Below are 8,720 nucleotides of genomic sequence, written 5' to 3'. Positions count from 1 at the left end.
AGTAAAAACAAGATAATCCAATCCATGCTCTCCCCACTTTCCATTAGGAGCCACCAAAATACAGTAAACATGAGTGGCTTCTGAACAACATCCATGGTTGTATCCTCCACTCTTGCGATCATTTTAGAAACAGTTTCAACAAATTTCTAACAATTAGGTTCTGGGAAAAGCAAGTTTTACTCTAAATGATTGCAGGATCATGTGAAATAGAATGCTCATCCATAAAACTATTTTGTTTATCACATAATTTTTCAGACTCAAAAATACTACCGGAATAAAAAAATATTACCCAGCCCAAAAATATTTCCAAATAAACTCTCTGAAAAAATATCACTATCCATCATTATCTCACTCATTATCATCCATCCAATCAACCTGGTGACTTCTACGGGCCTTTCCACACACAGTGGCTGCCAAAACCAGTATCACACACTGTGCTCAGTAACAACACTATCTGTGGATTGAACAGTGCACTCAATTGGCCTTTAATGGGCCTTCCTTCACAAACCAGGCGCAAACCAAACCTACATAAATATTGACACTGAACCAAACAAGAATCCGCCTTGAACAAGACCCACCTGCACCATTCGACTTGGCGGATCGGCCCTAACTGTAGCACTCTATTGCGCAACAGGCTCTCCACACAGCGGTCTCGATCTGTGCAGCGCTCGCTCAACAAGACGGTGTTGCAGCCCCAAGCAAGTTGTCCTTCGTAATCTATACCAAACACTGTATATCCGGCCTTCGTAATCTATACCAAATACTGTATATCCGGCCTTTGTAAGCCTGACTGCTGTGTCTGTGAATGGATCCAATTGGATTATTAGATTTCAAAATAGGTGAATAAGAAAATTCATAAACTCTAACAAATATTGTTGTTTTACTAATTTTCTGTGCATATTTATTTATAGTCCATGGATCCAGCGTGACCGCAGATAGTCACATTCCAAGTACCTTTCATCGAAATGCTGCACTCTGCGCCATAGCCTGCAATCAGGAAAATAAAACAAATTATATGATATAAGTTTGAGATTTTAGACATTATTGTACTTATTTGATTTGATGGCAGATTTTGAAAATATTTCAAAATTTGTTAATAATATCTGAGAATCTGATAATCTCACAGTCAAAAGAAGTAAAATAATTAATGGTTCAGATTTCAAAATATCTTAAAATCTGAAATAGAATGGTTAAATAAATATAAAAAATTTAACAATAAAAAAATATCTATTATAAATTCTAAAATCTACAATAAAAATACGCAATAAATATAAAAAACCTAACCATAAAAAAAATTATTCTAATACCATGTTAAAAGTCACAAGTTCCAATCCAAGATAGGATGTATCACTGTTGACCAGAAAACTATCAAATGGCTGTTTAAGAATATAAAGAATCCTGATTGAGGTCATGTTAGGATGTCGACTCTGTACCACGAATTGGAAAGCTATCATGGAAAGCTATGTGATTCTTACCATGGCAGAGGCATATAAGGGCTTTGGATTGCCTCTCTGCCGGTACCCATCTAAAAGTAAAGAGCTTCACTCCTCCCGACCTTTGAATAAACTCGCGTATAATGATTTAATTCGAATAACGTCAGTGCAGAACTCTTTAGAAATTCATAATGATAATAGTTTTGGTTTCTATGGCTTGATCTATGTATAAATCTCAGTATGGCTTGATCTATGTATAAATCTCAGTGTTTGTGAATGACATAAGTTTATATATATATAGATAGGGTGATTTTTATTTTTTGATTTTTTTATGATTTTTTATTATAATTTATTTAGAAGTATTTTTGTGTTGGTAATATTTTTTATTTAGATAATATTTTTGAGTCACAACAATTATTTTATAACCAAATGATTTTATTGATGACTATGAATATTAGCTGCAGTGTATTCCACATGATCCTCTCATTAAAGAGTTACCAATTAATTATAAGAAAATGTGTAACCAGTTGAAGCAGGAATTTCTTTCAACTGAACTAACAATTCTATCAAAAGCCTTTCATTCAAGAAGACTTAAGAACATTTGATGATGGAAGTGAATTTGCTAAAAAGATTAGAATGATTTGGTCTCATCCTCCTTGTAACAAGGAGCAATATCCAATGTTGTTTATGTTATGGATTAAGAAGAAAGAAAGAAGTTTGGAGCAACAAGTTTAAGAAAAAGTTGCAGCGTTATATTGTAGCAAAAAAAAGTCAAAATGAAATATTTAAGTTATATTTGTAAACGTAACTAAGACTTAAACCCATATCCGAGTTAATATGTAAGTCGTGATTAAAAAGCAGGGTTAGAAATAATCACAACTATGTTCATATAACTGCCAGTCATCATATCAATCAACAAAAAAAATAATAATTTAAGTAAAAAATAATGACAATAACTGTAATTTCTACAGCTCAATCTATATGTAAATCTCAATATTTATAAGTAATAATGTATAAATCTCAATATTTATAAATAATATTGTTGAACTCTTTAATGAGTCTCCTTTCCTGATACAAATTTATAAGTTTCGGTATAGTAATGTTCTGTTATTCACCTCTTCATACCATAGTTACCAAGTTCGAATTCGAATTCAGATTCGAATTCGATAAGATACGATAAAAATTCGGAAGAAAAAAATTCAATTCGGAGAAAATTCGGCACTATACATCTTTTATATATATATATATATATATATATATATATATATATATATACACACATCATTTATATATATATATATATATATATATATATATAACTTAAATATTTTTCTTTCATTTTCTTTCCATTTATTTTGAAATTTAAATAAATTTAATCAATATAATATACAAAACTAAAAAATATATCCGTATTTAGTTTCTGATTTTATTTTAAAATCCTTTTTATAGTTAAGATATTTAAAAATTAAATATTTAAAACTTATTTTTTTTAAATTCCTTTTAACAAAAATATATATAGAAAAATCAATTTTTAACATAAATATATATAAAAAAAATCAATTAGTTTTTAGTCAACTTCAAAATTTTCTTTTCTACTTATCTCAGCATTTTAAACCATTAAAGGAAACATTAAAATTTTGAAATCTGAAAATTTCAGGTTGCCATTACTTTCCATTTTACCTCTTATCTTGTTTCCATTGACATATATTTTGTCTAAATTTTAAAATCTTGATAAATTTCCGTCGCCATTAGTTTCCATTTTATTTGCTATCCTGCCTTTATTGGCATCAGTTTCCATTTTACATTAGTTTCTATTTTACTGCTCTCTTGCCTCCATTAACATCTATTTTCAGTTTAAAAATAATTACATTTACCATTGGAGACACTTCAGATTTTTTTGTTTATCTAATTAGAAAAATTAATCTTGCATTTTATGTAACCAGCCAGTAATAATAAGTAATACTAATCTGCAAAAAATACTCCAAGATATAATAGGAATAGTCTGATTAGAAATGCACGCTCTCACATTATGCAGCGATTCAATAGTAAGTAATAATAATATGCAAAAACAATAGTCAAGAAATAATAGAATGAGTCTGATTAGGAATGCACACTCTCACAGGCTGAAGCGAATATGAACCGGATCGAATTTTTATCGAACTATTCGAAATATGAATCGAACTCACGAATTTCCATATTTTTTCCACCGATTCGGACGTATTTGGTAACTATGCTTCATACTTGACATTACTTTGTTGTTCCCCTGGCATGTCCAGCGCCTGAAAACAAAACCCAGTAGATTCAGATATGTTTTTTTAGCTTGAAATAGGAACAGCCCTAGGAAAACAGAAAACGTAATTCTATTTCTTAGGGAGTCATTAAAATTGTATTTCTTCCATCCTTTGCAATCTGATAAAGAAGCTTTTATCAAGGCGTTGTCTAACGAGCAGAGGTTTTGGAGTTTTGGTGCGTTGTCTAACGAGCAGAGGTTTTGGAGTTTTGGTTTAGTGAAACCATTTTTTTTTAATTTCATATTTTAATTTTTAAAATCTGGTTTTCACTGTAAATATGTATTCAGCCTTCTGAAAAACATTCAAAAAGAGAATTCACAACTCAATATATTGTGATTTCAACAAATCTCCATAAAATCCTTATAAAAAAAAAAAAATCTCCCCGAAAAATCACCAGTAAATCCAACAGATAGACTACCGGTATATTAGTGGCTTCATAACCTCTGAACTCCAGTGATGTATCTGCTCAGTAAAGATCCTATTTCTAATTAATGCAAGTTCACATAAAAACAGATTTCTTACCATAACAATTGAAAAAGTAAAAGAGAGCAGATCGCTCCAAAGTCTATGAGGAGTCGAATCAAGCAGATAACTGCATGAAAAATGTTTTGCTACCCAGCAACGGGCAAGATCTATCACTGATGATAGTTCTCATATTCGATGCGGAAGAGGGTCAGGGTCAATAAGGGTGTATATAAGGAAACCCTTGTCAAAACTTGAAGCATCCTGAGGCGCTGCATTCGCAGTTTTCAACACTTCTACGGTACCAAATCAGTTGTTCCGGAGTTAGTTTTATGGTATCCTGGCAAGAATAATTCACCAGCCCAAAGTAAAATATGCAGTCTCAATCAAATTCACTGGGACGGTGTTATTTTGGACAAATCAACCATATAATTTATAAATTCATAAAAGTCAAAAGAGCTCGGAATTAGAGTATTGAAGCACAAGCGTGAAGGAAAGAAAGACTGGGACAGTGTTACTTTGGGCAAATCAATCATATAATTTTTAAATTTTTAAAGTCAAAAGAGTTCGGAATTATTGTTCTGAAAAGTGTATTTTACACCTCAGTATGATTTTAAATAAGGTTTATGTTGGTTTTTCAAAAAAATAATAATGAACATTGAAAAAATTAATGTTCGTCGAAAAAAAATAAAATAATTATATAGATTAAAAAATTACAATATAATTATCTTTCTGACTCTAAATAATGTTTATGTTGGTTTCTCAAATAAATAATAATAATGAAAATTAGAAAAATTAATGTTACTTAAAAAAAATGAAAATAACTATACAGATTAAAAAACTATAATACAATTATTTTATATTTTTAATAATTCTTTTTATCAAATAAGTTGAAATTGAATGGATCATAAAATTACCTTCAACAAAAAAAAAAATATCCAAATTAGCTAAAATTTTAAACATCCTTACTCTATATCAAAGCCACTCCCATTTCTTAAATCAAAGTAAAAAAATTAGTTCAACACAAAGAATCCAAAATCTTGCTCTAAATTTTTTTAATATTTCTTTTAATTAATTATTTGTAAAATAAATCTTTAAAAGGAAAACCATATCTTATAGATATATTAAAATCTCTATACACATAAATATTTCCACATCAAAAATGTAATATTCAAAAATATCCATTTGATATAGATTTATTATAAATTTTGTTATCATTCCATGTAACAAACATCATGAAATCTAACATTAAATCTAATATTAATATTAAAATATTCATATTCATATTAACATTATTATTAAATCTAATATTAATTTTAATTTTAATATATTATAATATTGATACTATTCAACTTAATAACTTGTAATTAATACAATATTAAATTTTTTATATTATAATATATAGTAATATATCATAATATATATTAACTCTAGATATATATGAGAGGGAAGAATTGAAACATGGAGTGATAGAGGTGGAGAGATAAAGTGAGTGAGAGAAAAGAGGAGAGGGGGAAGGATAGAGAGATGGAGTTGGAACGAGAGAAAGGGAGGGAAGAAGAAAGACATAGAGAGAGAAAAGTTGAGAGAGAGAGGGAGTGAAGAGATGGAGAGAGTTTATGCTTGGGGGTGAGATAGAGAGACAAAGAAGGAGATATGGAGGGGGATATAGATATAGATCGAGAGGGGAGAGAGGGAAGAAGATTTCTTGCACTAGATATATTGATTTCAGTGTGGATGGTGATTTTTAATCATATTTGATTACTTGTATTGAAGGAGATAAACTAAATTAGAGGGAAGAAGAGGAATAAAGAGAGAGAGAAGGAGATGAGTGAGAGAGGGAGAGAAGGCTAAGAGAGAGAGGGAGACACAAAGGTGGAGGGGGAGTGAGGAGAAGAGAGAGAGGGAGAAAGTGATAGGGTTGGAAGGCAAAGAGAGAGAGAGAGAAAGAGAGAGAGAGAGAGAGCGATGGGGGGGGAGAGAGAGATAGAGAGGGAGGAGGAGAGAGAGGAGGAGAGAGGGAGGGGGAAAAAGTGATGGATTTGGAAGGGGAGATAGGGAGGGAAGAAGAAATACATAGAGACAGAAAAGTGGAGAGAGAGAGGGAATGACAAGGGAGAGATGGAGAGAGTGTGTATATGTTTGGAGGTGAGATAGAGAGACAAAGAAGGAGAGATGGAGGAAGATATAGATATAGATGGAGGGGGAAGAGAGGGAAGAATATTCATTGCACTAGATGCATTGATTTTAATATACATGGTCATTTATAATCTTATTTGATTGTTTGCACTAGATGCATTGATTTCAATATAAATTTTGATTTCTAATGATATTTGATTGCTTGCACTAGATGCATTAGTTTCAGTGTAGATGTTGATTTCCAATCCTATTTGATTGCTTGCACAAGATGCATTGATTTCAGTGTAGATGCTTTTTAATTCTATTTGATTACTTGCACTAGATGCATTGATTTCAGTGTAGATGGTTATTTATAATTCTATTTGATTGCTTGCACTAGATTCATTGATTTCATTGTATATAGTGATTTATAATCCTATTTGATTGCTTGCACTAGATTCATTGATTTCATTATATATGGTGATTTATAATCCTATTTGATTGTTTGCACTAAATGCACTAATTTCAATGTAGATGTTGATTTCTAATGATATTTGAGTGAATATCATTTTTTGGGATTCAACTACGTTAAGTAAGTCATTCATCTATGACCATTTCCATGAGAGGTAGTCATAACTGACTAATTTCTCATGATTTTTGAATAGTCCACTTAGCACTCATTGCATCGAGTCATTCATCTATGACCATTTTCATAAGAGATAGTCATAACTGACTAATTTCTCATGATTTTTGAATAGTCCACTTAGCACCCATTGCATCGAGTCATTCATTTATGACCATTTCCATGAGAGGTAGTCATAACTCACTAATTTCTCATGATTTTGAATAGTCCACTTAGTACGCATTGCATCGGGTGATGTTCACATGGGTGAAGAAGTGGGATTAAAACTAGTGAAATGAATCACATAGCGTCAATCATCACTTCTAAGGTATGCACCCAGTAATCAGGACTTCTCAAGAGGTCACCCATCCCAGATCGCCTCTAGCTCAAGCGCGTTTAACTGTGGAGTTTTCCCCACAATCAAGCCCACTTAGCTTGCTACCCCATTTGCAAAACCTTAGCAAGTATTGTGCTTCATGAACCATTCAAGTAGAGTTCCCTTCACTCTTTTGAATTTAATTATGAAGGGGTTTTCGTAGTGCATTATATTAGATATCATTTTTGAGGATTCAACGGCGTTAAGTAAGTCATTAATCTATGACCATTTCTATGAGAGGTAGTCATAACTAACTAATTTCTCATGATTTTTGAATAGTCCACTTAGCACTCATTGCATTGTGATTCATTTCACTAGTTCCAATCCCACTTCTTCCAACCTATGAGCATCACCCAATGCAATGAGCGCTAAGTATACTATTCAAAAATCATGAGAAATTAGTCAATTATGACTACCTCTTATGGAAATGGTCATAGAAGAATGACTTACTTAACGCAGTTGAATCCCAAAAATTGATATATAATATAATGCACTGCGAAAGCCCCTCAATACTTAGATATTTGATTTCTTTCACTAGATGCATTGATTTCAGTGTAAATGTTGATTTCTAGTCCTATTTGATTGCTTGCACTAGATGCATTGATTTTAATGTAGATGTTTTCTAATTATATTTGACTGCTTGCACTAGGTGCATTGATTTCACTTTAAATGTTGATTTCTAATTATAATTGATTGCTTGCACTAGATGTATTGTTTATTTGTAGATGTTGATTTTTTATGATATTTGATTGTTTGCACTAGATGCATTGATTTCCATGTAGACGATGATTTATAATCCTATTTGATTTCTTGCATTAGATGCATTGATTTCGGTGTAGATGTTTTTTTCTAATAATATTTGATTGCTTGCATTAGATGCATTGATTTCAGTGTAGACATTGATTTTTTATTTGATGTAACTGGATTTATGATGATAGATTAATTTTGAAGTGATTGGATTAACATTGTGGTTGCTTTTAATGTAACAACAAAAAAATATTGACAATGTGCATTGATTTTTTTGTTATATTAATTCAACCTATTAATATTGGAGAGCAAGAGAGAAAACGTAAGATGTTTACTACAATAGCTCGAGTTAAAGATTTGAATGGTTTACAGTTTAAACTGCACTTTTCATGTAATAGATATGAAAATATGGAAAAACTAACAGGGGTTTCAATACGAATAGTAGAAGAAAATAGTTTGAGATTGATCAAAATGAAGACTATTTTTAATTGGCTACATTCTTATTCATATGTTTTTCCATTCAACACTATTACATTGTCACTTTGCATTCAAAATTTTTAATTCATCATTTTTCATAACTAAAGTTATTAACAATATCTATCATCTCAACATATCGAGGTAATTGGGTAAATTTAAAATTAAAACTACTCTTCAAGATAAATTAAATGAAA

Source organism: Pinus tabuliformis, chromosome 3_1, assembly GCF_031772625.1.
Source record: "Pinus tabuliformis cultivar Carrire ecotype Pingquan chromosome 3_1, CPIR1, whole genome shotgun sequence".
NCBI lineage: Eukaryota > Viridiplantae > Streptophyta > Pinopsida > Pinales > Pinaceae > Pinus > Pinus tabuliformis.
The sequence above is the reverse complement of the archived record's forward strand: the minus strand, read 5'-3'. Positions refer to the sequence as shown.